We start from the raw sequence: 12,320 nt of genomic DNA on the forward strand, positions 1-12,320 counted from the left end.
GTTCACTGGTTAACTTTGAAGACAAAAGCAAAGAAACCTGTTGGAATGGATTTTTTTTTTTTTTAAGATAAACCCCATACATGAAGCAGAAATAAGTTGCTCTAAGGTAGCTGTCGACCCATTCATTTACATACAGCCAAAGAAGGTACACCCACATGTATTCCGATCGGTGAAGATGCAACCTGGTGATGTGCAGAGAAGATGGGATCTGAAATAAGTCCCAGAGACGGCACCTGTCCCAAGAGGGGGCTGGGGGGGAACGTGGCTCTTCACCCAGGCAGCTTCAGAGATGCGGGCTCCGCAACTCTCGAGGTGCAGAAATTCAAAGGAAGCCCTGCCTCTCACAAGTGCAGCATCTCCAGGAGGAGGCAGGGCTCGGCACCGGGAATCCCACGCACGGAGCGCTCTGCTTCGCTGAGGTGTCCACAAACAGCCCCAGGAGGGGTTGTGTTGGCTGCTCCGCCCAGAGGCCGAGGAGAAAGCGGGCCGTGAAAGGGAACCGCGGGCGGGAGGAAGCCGCCTTGCGCGAGGCCGGAGCGGCAGCGCAGACTTCCCAGCGCTCCGGCTACCGGCGGCGGAGGGGAGGGGAGGGGAGAGGCGGGGCTCACCTGGCGTGGGGGGAGGCAGGGCGCGCGCGCCTCCGCCGCTGCTGCTCCTCCGGGGCTGCGGGCCACTGAGCCCCCGGGGACAGCGCCCCCGCGCAGCGGGAGTGGCCACGGCGGCCGGCGCCCGGGTTCCTCCGTCCCCGGCCTCGGCGCGCCGGCTCCGCCGAGGGCGCCAGCAGCTGCAGGCACCGCCTCAACGCCCGCCGCCTCGCCATCGCTGAGGCGAGCTGTACCCATAAGCTGAGGCAAAGTTCGCTCCACGTGGCCTGCTCACTCACTCATTGTGACCTTCGAATCTGGCAGCCCTGCCAGCGTCGGGGCCGCCGCTCCGGCCTTTACCAAGATGGCCGCCCCCGCGGACCCCAACGCCGAGGCCATCTTGTTAAAGGAGGCGCCGCGGGGCGCGCGCTTAGCACCCCCCCACCCCCTTCCGCCTCCCGGTCAGCGCGCGCTTCTGGTTCGCCCTGCAGAAGCCTTTCTCATACCAGATTGGTTACCCTGCTCTAAATCAATAGCTAACTTTCAGGTGCATGAACACGTTCCTAGACACCAGCCGTAACTGCTGAGACTAAATGGGATCTTGGTGGCATCTCATACCCGGCGCTATCGTAGTAGACAAACACTTGGTAGAATAGTTAAAACTTACGATGCCATGAGCCTGGCAGCAAAGAAGCTAATCTGAAGTGTGTACAAAAGATAATGAATATTAGTGGCAGCGCTGCCTTGTCACAGTGCTCATTACCTCTTAAAATGATGTCACAGCCTAATAGTGTAAAAAAAAAAAAAAAAAAGGACAAGAAATGTACTATCAGGTTACAGAGCATTAAACTGTGATTCGAGTTTCTCCTAGAATTTTTATTTTTTAAAGATTTTACTTATTGAGAGAGAACAGGGGCGCACAAGTGGGAGTGGCAGAGGGAGATAGAAAAGTAGACCCCCGCTGAGCAGGGAGCCCCACAGGGGGCTGGATCCCAGGATCCCGGGACACTTCACTGACTGAGCCACCCAGGAGCCCCTGGGATTTTCTTTTTAAACTGCAGGATGATATTAGCTGTTTTAAGAAGTCATTTAAGTATAAACAATTTGAAATCGGGTTGAAATTGAATTCAACAGCAGATGGTTGGGCAAAAAAGATTCCTTCATAAGAGTTTCCTGCTTGTGCTCAAGGCCTGGTGTTATGTTGGGGGAAAAAATGCACAGGCCCCAAATGGAGACAGGACTGCTGGAAAATGCAAACGAACTATTTTGCTATCCGAAAGTGAAGGCGCCCGTGTCATACTGTAGAGATACGAAGATTAGGTCAGGCGTGGACCGTGCTCCCTCCCGCTAGTGCTGACGTCACTCCATATTCAGTCCATATTCAAGTTTCTAGGATTATCCCAAGAACGTCTTTTATAACTTTTTCCCTCTGAACTAGGATACTGTCTAGGTTCCTGTGCTGCATTTGCTTACTACGCTTAAGAATCAGTTTGCAGGGGCGCCTGGGTGGCACAGCGGTTAAGCGTCTGCCTTCAGCTCAGGGCGTGATCCCGGCGTTCTAAAATCGAGCCCCACATCAGGCTCCTCCGCTATGAGCCTGCTTCTTCCTCTCCTACTCCCCCTGCTTGTGTTCCCCCTCTCGCTGGCTGTCTCTATCTCTGTCGAATAAATAAATAAAATCTTAAAAAAAAAAATCAGTTTGCAGTGTTCACTTGCAACTTTTCTCTACACATACTTACAGATGCGATGAAGAGACCGATGCTCGCAGGGTGTTTTTCTGTGAGAGCAGGTACTTGGGATGAGCACATCCCTGTAAATCAGGAAAGCCTAGGAGGGATGAATAGTCTTTTAACACAACATTGAGATTATAACTGAAGCTGTATTAATTAAGGAATAGTGTTTATGCTTGCTTAACTCCTGGCACTACATAAACTTTATGGATCGTGTCATAATCTCTGCTCAACACAACTTCTAAAGCTTTTACAATGGTTGGATTTTTTTCTAGGCCATGAAAACAAGCTGATTAGTGTAACAATTTATATCACTCCAGGCAAAATTTCTAGGTTGCCCTGCTTCCCGGCTCAGGGCAAAATGAACACTGCACCCTCTGCATTTCACTCATGGTTTAATTTTAGATCCTGACTTGCTGAAGGGAGTTTTATTTGTCCTTCCCTCTTATGCCAGCCCTAGGAAGTCAAGCACCTAGCACATAATGGTAACTATTTGTCTTCTAAATGGTTACCGTTAAAAACAAGACAACAGGCCCCAAACGGAGTCACTCAGGCTAAGCTTCACATCACCAAACTGAGAAGTAGTTTTTGCCTCTCTCAGAAATGGAATCTTAAACTAATCAGGACTCACCTGGTCAGCACTAGTAAGATCATCTGCCTGACAGACCCCTGCCATCACCTAAAGAGACCTTGCCCCACCAGCCCACTTTCTGCCAGTGTAACTTCTTTGTCCTGCTCCCGTTGAAACTACAGAAATGTAAAGATGGACAGAAATTAAGATGGACAGTAATGCTTCAGCAAGGCTTGACTTTAAACTGTACGCATTTTTCTCCTCCTCTTCCTTGGAGCCTCCCCCTCCCCTTCACTTGTTTTTCTGTAGAATCCCTTGTTCCAAGGAACTCCCTATAGATACTGACCTCTTGCTGACCTCGACATACACTTAGTAACAAGACTCAGGTAGCCAGTGGGAACCCTGAGGCCACCTTGAAGACAATGAACACGGCTGGAAGCCCATACTAGATTCCTGTCGAAACCACCCAGATCCTGTACTTTTCTATAAAACCCCTCAGCCTTTTACCCGGGGGCAGGGGCGGGGGGGAGGGGGAGGATTGGTCTGCGGTTTTGAAGGCTTTAGTCTGCTGCAGCCTCCTTTGCCTGGCAAAGTAATAAAACCATCGTTCCTCTTTATACCCAAACTCTGTCTTTGTGTTACATTTCAGCTCCAGAGTAGAGATTGGATTTCGACACCTCCCGGCTAGAAGTCTTTCATTTCGTACAGCTACTCAGAACTCCGTTCTATCTGCTGGATGGGATGCTGCCCAATCCATGAATCATTGAATAAAGTCAATAAGATCTTGAGAATTTGCTCACTTGAGGGGTGCCTGGGTGGCACAGTTCGATTGTATTAAGTATATTCACGCTGTTGCAGAAACAGATCTCCAGAACTTTCTCATCTTGCAGATCTGAAACTCTATACCCATTAAACAACACTCCCTCTCTTCCCCCTACCCCTAGGCCCGAATAACCACTATTCTACTTTCTATTTATGTGGATTTGACTATTTAAATATCTCATAAGCGGAATCACCCAGTATTTGTCTTTTTGTGTGACTGGCCTACTTCACTTGGCATAGAGTCCTCAAGATTTAACCATGTGGTCGTGTGGGACGGGATTTTCTTTTTAAGGCTGAAGAATATTTCATGTTATTTATTTACCACGTGTTATTTATCCATTTGCCCACTGATGGACACTTGGCAGGCTTCTACCTCTTGACTATTGTGAATAGTGATGCCGTCAACAAGGATGTGCAAAGGTCTCTTCCAACCCTGCTCTCCATTCTTTTCGATATACACCCAGAAGGAGGATTGCTGGGCCATATGGCATTACTATTTTTAATTTTTTGAGGATCTTCCGTACAACTTCCAGAGTGGCTGCATCATTTTACACTCCCACCAACAGTGCCCGAGGGCTCCAGTATCTCCACGTTCTCGCCAACGTTTGTTATTTTTTGGTTGGTAGTGGCCACCCTAATGGGTCTGCGGTGATCTCATTGTGGTTTTTATTAGCACTTTTCCGATGATTAGGAATGTTGAACATCTTTTTGTATACTTGTTGGCCATTTGTATAGCATTTTTGGAGAAATGTCTGTTCGAGTCCTTTGCCCATTTTTAATTATATTATCTTCTGTTGTCAGATTCTTTATATAGGCTGGACATTAACCCCTTTCAGATGTAGGACTTGCAAATATTTTCTTGCACTCTATAGATTGCCTTTTCACTCTAATTGGGTCCTTGATGCACAAGTTTGAGATAGTCCCATTTGTCTTTTTGCTTTTGTTGCCTGTGCTTTTGGTATCATATCTAAGAAACCACTGCCAGAGCACCTGGGTGGCTCAGTCATTAAGTGTCTGCCTTCGGCTCAGGTCATGACCCCAGGGTCCTGGGTTCCAGCCCTACGTGGAGTCCCCTGCTCAGTGGGGGGCCTGCTTCTCCCTCTCCCACTCCCCCTGCTTGTGTTCCCTCTTTTGCTGTCAAATAAATAAAATCTTAAGGAAAGAAAAAAGAAAAACCACTGCCAAGTCCAAGGTCATGAAGTTTTTCCTGTTTTCTCCTAGCAGGTTTATAGCTTGAGGTCGCACCTATTTTTATATGGCCTGTGAACTAAGAATGGCTTTTACAATTTTACATGGTTGGCAGAGGCGGGTGGGAATCAAAAGGAAAATATTTTGTGACTCCTGAAATTTATGCAAAATTCAAACTGCAGCATCTGTAAAGTTTTATTGTCACACAACAACATTCATTCGTTTACATATTGTCTAACTGCTTTGCACACGAGGGCAGAGCTGAGTACTGGCGCCAGAGACGTAGGACCCACCAAGCCTAAAATATTTACTATCTGACCCTTTACCAAAAAAGTTTGCTGACCTCTAGGTTAGGCTACGTTTCTCCCCCTACTCTCAGTATCTGAGATGGGCCAGAAAGAAAGGTATAGAGTCGAGGACTCAAAGACAAGGACTATGTGGTACCTCAAGGAAAGGGACAATTAAGTCAAAGTTCTCCAAACCTTCTCTTCTTTTACAAGCGGAAATAGCAGCCAATTAGAGCCTGGGTGGCTCAGTCAATTCAGCATCTGCCTTCAGCTCAGGTCATGATCCCAGGGTCCTGGGATTGAGCGCGTTGGGCTCCCTGCTCAGCGGGGAGCCTGCTTTGCCCTCTGCCGCTCCCCCTGCTTGTGCTCTCTCTCAAATAAAATCTTAAAAAAAAAAAAAAAAAAAAAAGGCAGCCAAGAGGAAATTCTGAGTCAAATGATGTCACCTTATAGTCACAGCTTCCAAGGTGGGGTGCCCCAACCCAGTGGGTATGCAAGAGAAAAAAAGAACTTCTGTTTACATTTTGAAAGCTTGTTTGCTTTCTGATCTTGAGTTTCCTAATACGTATCTATACAGTAGCATATTATAAAAGTAAAGAACAAGCACATATGGGTTATTTGTAGGGCATTCACAATAAAAATTGGAGACCACTGCATACCTCTAAATTAGAGAAGGATATTAGCAACTGGAGAAGGCACCTGATCCAAGGAAATAACGAAAAATTAAGCCCTTTTGCTTCATAAAACTAATTTCACACACTATAGTCATGAGATTGTACTTTGAATTTCATTTAGCCTTTATCCCACTAGAAAAGAGACTAGCCAGATATTAGAGTATTTCAGTATTTCAGTTGTGTGAGAAGTAATATTCCTCTTGCTGGTAACTGGCCAGTGTATCTCACCTTTTTCCAATCTAAAAGACTCAGGGTATGATCTTCATAAGCCCCAGGTAAACTCATCCAAGAAATGCTGATTGCTTTGACAATTTTAAAAGTCAGAATTTTTCTAAGAGCATTTTCTGTGGATTAACAGCACAGAAAGTACAGGGGAGAATTCAGACGTGGAGGGGATGAGTCGGCCACCATTGCTATCTATTCTACCTGGAAAATTCTGTGCTTCCAAGAATAGCACTGAGAAAGTACAAGCTAGCCTGCTACTTTGAATCATGAAACTTGAGATTTAAAAAAAAAAGAAAAAGATAAGTAGCGCCTTCCCGGCTCAGTTGATAGGGCATGAGACTCCCTCTCAGGGTTGTGAGTTTGAGCCCCACTTCGAACATAGAGATTACTTTTAAAAAAAAGCGGGGGGGGGGGGGACCTAGAGCAACCAATACATACTTTGTGAGCAAGAAGAATTTTAGACTTCAGGGGTTTTTTAATATTTGAATTTATTCTTCATTAATTATTTTTTAAAGATTTATTGGAGAGACAGAGCGAGAACACCAGGGCAGAGGCGGGAGGGGGAGGGAGGAACAGAAGAGGGAGAGACTCTCAAGCACACTCCGAGCTGAGGGCAAGCCCAACATGGGGCTCAATCCCACAGCCCTGAGATCATGACCGGAGCCAAAATCAAGAATTTAATGCTTAACTGACTGAACCACCCAGGCGCCCAAAATTTATTCTTCACTTAAAACACTAGTTTTAGGGGCACCTAGGTGGCTCAGTCAGTTAAGCGGCTGCCTTTGGCTCAGGTCATGATCCCAGGGTCCTGGGATCGAGCCCCACATGAGGCTCCCTGCTCAGCAGGGAGCCTGCGTCTCCCTCTCCCTGCCGCTCTACTTGTGCTCTCTAGCTCTCTGTCAAATAAATTAAAAATCTTTTTAAAAAATTTAAAAAGCACTAGTTTTAACTTTTAAAATGGTATTAGTGTTGAATATGGACTGGTTTTTAATCCTATTAACTCGATTAGGAGAAATCCACTAAGTTAACAATGAGAATTCGGTTTTCTCCAATGAGAGACAAGCCCTCCACACCTAAGTCGTTCCCAGAATAGGATTTGAGTGAAGTCTTCTGGTGGCACACCGATTATGAAAAATCACTTATTCTTTTGTGCTTAGATTTTTGCTAACATTGTCTTTACTTCCCATGGAGCTCAATCACATAGCCACCACAAAGGATTGTAATTCAGAATAAAGAACCAAACATATTTCAAAATCTAAACACCCAAACCCAACTGTTAATGTTGAAGACATTAGATTTTATTTAGCTCCCTCAGCCACCCAGCCAAACGCCCTATGTTATGAAGGCTGAGGCCTGGAGAGAGACACTTTCCTAATGACTTGAGGGATTCCATTCCGTTGAGTGCCCAAAGAACTGGACTTGACTGCTTCCTATTATGGGGCTTTGCTTGTGCGGCTCTGTGCAGCGGGGCCCACGGCTCACTTCGGCAGTGCTATTCATAGCAGTGAGCATAACGCTGCAGCCCTGCCCCTGATACATACAGAGCCCGAGGCAAGAGTATTAATGAGGCATACATCCCACATGTCTAATCATTGAAAAATTATACATCAGGCTGAAACTGGTAAAAGATCTTCAATCCTCCTATCTTAATAAAATACACCTTCATACGGATGAGGCCCGGGTTCTTTAGAGTTCTCTGGCTCCCCAGAGCTCTCCGCAAGCCGCTGGAGCTCACTTGGGGAGAGCTGGCAACTTGTCCATGACATCAGCTTCAAGCTTTTGTCCTTCACTGTGACGGCCTGGAGCTTATGCATGTGAACCCTTCCCAGTGTCTATGTCCCATCCATGCCCAACAGAGAGCCACCTCTGGGCCTTGGGGTACACAGAGCAGCGTGTTGCCTGAGCCCAAGGGGACAGACGTGGGGTGAAGTGGGCACAGGTCCTGGAAGCAGGCTTGGGACCATTGTGGCAAGACTCCAATTCCTGGGTACCGGAGAGTGGTTGGGGATGGAGCTCGGGCTCTAAGAGACCAGGTCCCCGGGGCACAGTTAGGGTGCAGTAAAAGGAGGCCAGCGTGGGCTCTTACCTGCAGGCCTAGAGCATGGGCCCCTCTTACCTAGGTCTGAGGATAGTCATGCTCTCGGACTAAAGCATGTGCCAATCCAGCATCCGAAACTATGAACCTTCAGTATTTCCACATCAAGACAGTTCATTCCCAGTGCTCAGCCAGTCGCGTGGCTCTGCCAACACGGATTCAGCAAGCAAAAATTTCAGGAGTCCTCCAACCCTTTTTAAATTACCCGACACATTTCTAGTACAAGGGTCATCCAACTCGGATGGCATTTATTATGAGCAGAGAGAGAAAAACTATTGCCTTCTTCCCCACAAAGATCAGACCAATCCCTCAGGTATCGGATTCTCCATAGACTCAAGTCACTGATGAGGGTTACTTGTCCCAGCCCTTCTCATCTACCCCTGAATTGCCAAGTCCCTGGCCACAAACAGGAATGTGTGGTCTGCATGCTTCCAATTCAAGGACAAAGAGTACTACTATCTGTGGTAAACGGACCAATCCTCTGTTCTCCCTAAAATGCCCACCTCCTAATCCCCAGAATCTGTGAATGCTACCTTGTGTGGCAAAAGAGACTTTAGACACGTGATTAAAAGAAGGATCTAAAAGAAAGGGAGGTTAGCCTGGATGATCTAGGTGGGCCCTAAATGTAATCACAAGGGTCCTTAGAGAGAGAAGGCGGTAGGAGGACAGCAGCGGAGGGCAGAGTGAAGCAGCCACGGCCAGCCTCTAGGGGATCCAGTCCTGTCACACCTTGACCTTAGCCCGGAGAAACGGATTTGGCTTTTGGCCTCCAGAACTACAAGAAAATTAATTTGTTTAAACTACCAAGTTGAAGGTCATTGTTACAGCGGCAACAGAAAACGCACACCCTCTCCTGCAAGCAGCCTTTGAAGTCTCCTAACAATATGTATAAGACACTGAGGTCAGGCTAACGTGACAAATGAGCAGACACATAGATCTAAACTCCATCCTGTGACTTCCGGGTTGAACTCCGAGACAGCCAGCTTCTGGGCCTTATAGGAATAGCTTGCCGGGTTAGGGCTAGGGGTCATGGTTGGAGAAAGGAGACCTAGCACCAGAGGAGATTGCTTCTGGTCCTGGTGAGAACACATCGTGGACGGCCCTGAGCCACCATGATCACCAAGATCCCTTCTGATTCTAAAATTTGGAGCTGGAGCCAGAGAGGTCTTACCTTTGAATTTCACATTCACGTGTTACTGCTAGTACCGTCTCTCTCCATCCTCCCTGTCCACACATCTAACTTTGTGCACATGTTACTTCTTCTGCTCCGAATTTTCTTCCCTTTCACCCTGTGAGCCCTCAGGCTCATTGCTCAACACTCGGATTGAGAATCACCACCTTTGAGAAGATTTCCCACCTTCCCAAAGCAGAACGGTTATCTCTGACCTTGGTGCTTTCCGAGAACTATGAAAGCAGTAATTGTAGTGTGACTATCTGTTTCCATTTCCGTCTCCCTAACCAGACTGTGGGCCACTCATATACAACTATTCTGACGCATATTTATACCTCTAACAGTGAATTCTGTGGTTAGCACACAGCCCGCACTCCTGTTATGGCTGGAGACTAGATAGAATGGATGAAGGATTAGTCCCTGAATTCTGAAGAGCCTCCTTGGGGCTGGGCGCGGGCTGGGCGGTGGGGAGAGATGGCGGTGAAGCACAAGGGGACAGGAAACTCATGTTTCAGCAAGACATCCAGAGCCCTGGAGAAAAAGAGGAGGCTGATTTGTGTGAGGATTTAATTCAAGGCTATCCTCAGATGCTCATTGTACATGCAATTTGGCATCTCTCCTGACCTTGCTTCAAAGTCAGTTTCTAAGTGGAGTTAACAGTATGAGCCGCCTCGCACAGCAATCTGCTGATTAGAGGCTCTTAACTGGGGCGGATGGCAGGCAGCCATACCCAATTCGTCAGCTCCGCATCCCTGCGTGCCTCCCGGCAGAGGCTACAACTTTAGAATTTTACCATAGCTAGCTCACAACTCTGTCCTCATAGACCCTTCTGGATAACAAGGCAACACATTCAGTTTTCCTTCTTAGGCATCACCAACACCCTCCCCCACTCCTGGAGCGCTCCAGATAGAGCTTGTGTTTTAAGATTTTATTTGACAGAGAGAGACAGCCAGCGAGAGAGGGAACACAAGCAGGGGGAGTGGGAGAGGAAGAAGCAGGCTCTCAGAGGAGGAGCCTGATGCGGGGCTCGATCCCAGAACGCAGGGATCATGCCCTGAGCCGAAGGCAGACGTTTAACGACTGAGCCACCCAGGCGCCCCCAGATCTTGCATTTTCTTGATTCAAATACAAAGGCCAAACCCACTCAGAAAACCTCCTTGAAGTGGAAATGAGGTTGTCATTTCCACACATCTAGAAAAACCATGAAATCACACTTTTTGCAATATAAACTGAAATCTACAGTGTGTCTTTGATCATGCAGCGCGCTTTAGGATGTAGTCCTCTCTGTATTCCTTTGTTACTTACACTGTACACTTACGTTGGTTTAGGAGTTTGCATTTCAGGCTCAGCTTTTTTAAGGTACACTTTTGTGACTTTTCCATAGGCCAGACACTGTGTGAAGTACTTTCCAATTCTCAATTTTCATAACAAACTCAGACGCTAGGCATTATTATACTCCTCTTACAGAAAATGGAGATTTAGAGAGACTAACTTTCCTGAGGGTACCAGGCTAGTAAGATGTGGAAGCAAGATTCAGGCCCATTTCTGTTGGAAGGAGGGAGCCAATAATTAGACTCTCCTCTTGCTTTTTACAATGTTAGTGTCACATTATATTGCTTAATAAATACCACTCAGCAATTAACAATAGCCTGGGGTGGAGGTAAGGGTATGAAACAATGTAATCCTGGTTTCCAAAATTCCAGCTCCCTACAATGTCCATTCTGGAAAAGCAAAGGCACTGCCAGCATGGAGGAGATCACCTAGCATTATCATCTAGGTGGGTAAAGCTGTGTACCCCCTATGCTCAGAGTTTCCCCAGCATTAAAGGCTGGCTGGTTAACCCTCTTGGAAAACAAACTACTGTTTTAACTCAAAGTTAGGGAGAGCAGAGTTAGAGCCCCAAGGACTCTCTCCATGGATCTAGGCCAGAAATGAAATACAGGTTTATCATGTCCATTGAGGGGAACATTAGTGGAAATTAGAACGCTTTATAGAAATTCCCACTAACCTACAACCTCTGTCCTGCTCTGTACCATCATAAAGATGAAATCTACTGTGAATTAGAATCGATTTTTTTTTTAAGAATTTATTTATGAGAGAGAGAGAGAGAGAGAGAAAGAGTGTGCACGAGTTGGGGCAAGGGGAGGGGCAGAGGCAGAGGGAGAGGGAGAGGGAGAAGCAGGCTTCCCACTGAACAGGGAGCCTGACACTGGCTCAATCCCAGGACCCTGAGATCACGACCTGAACTGAAGGCAGACGCCCAACCGACTGAGCCACCCAGGCACTCCTAAGATTGATTATTTAGTAACACACAATCTGTATAGTAACATGCAATTCAGATCTTCTACGGAGGGATAAGGACTATGAGAGAATTTCTAATGCAAGCACAGTGAATTTACAGTTTACAGATTGTTCCAGATTTGCAAGGATCTCAGAGTCTGAGATTCACTCTTGGCTTGGTCTTGGTTCCTACAAGAAGCTACTCAATTCCTCCTAGGAACAAGAGTAATAGACTTCAGTGGTTTCGCAGGGGTCTATGAGCAAGCCCAGATGATTGCATAAAAATCACTTGGAAAGGGGCTCAGTTGGTTAAGCATCTGCTGTGGTCATGATCCCAGGGTTCTGGGATCCAGCGCCCCAACAGACTCCCTGCTCCGTGGGAAGCCTGCTTCTCCTTCTCCCTCTGCCCCTCCCCCGTGCTCGTGTGAGCAAGCTCCAAAGCAAATAAAAACTTTAAAAAATACAGAGAGGCCTCCCCCAGCATAAGTCTCAGTAATAGCAACAACTACTACTTTATATAGTAGTGTTTACTGTGTTCCAGGCACTCTTCTAAGCACTTCACAAACATTTCCTCATTTAATCTGCTCAACAACCCTGTGAGGTCAAAGTTGTTACCATCACCATCTATCAAAGATGAAACTGAGGCACAGAGAGGTTAAGAAACTTGCCCGAGGCCACCCAGCTAGTCAGGGG

The 12,320-nt window shown here is 46.9% G+C and overlaps 1 protein-coding gene across 2 annotated transcripts in view; it reads right to left on the bottom strand.

The window, feature by feature from the left end:
- NAPEPLD (N-acyl phosphatidylethanolamine phospholipase D) overlaps positions 1 to 657 on the bottom strand; it is a 57,952-nt gene extending 57,295 nt beyond the window's left edge. Inside the window, exon 1 of one of the 2 annotated variants that reach the window (XM_040644337.1) lies at positions 609 to 657. The gene's annotated coding sequence lies outside the window, so the exon portion shown is untranslated. The other variant, XM_040644339.1, reaches the window with a different exon arrangement.
- Between the last annotated feature and the right edge of the window lie 11,663 nt (positions 658 to 12,320).

Source organism: Ursus maritimus, unplaced genomic scaffold (assembly GCF_017311325.1).
Source record: "Ursus maritimus isolate PB19 unplaced genomic scaffold, ASM1731132v1 scaffold_3, whole genome shotgun sequence".
Lineage (NCBI taxonomy): Eukaryota > Metazoa > Chordata > Mammalia > Carnivora > Ursidae > Ursus > Ursus maritimus.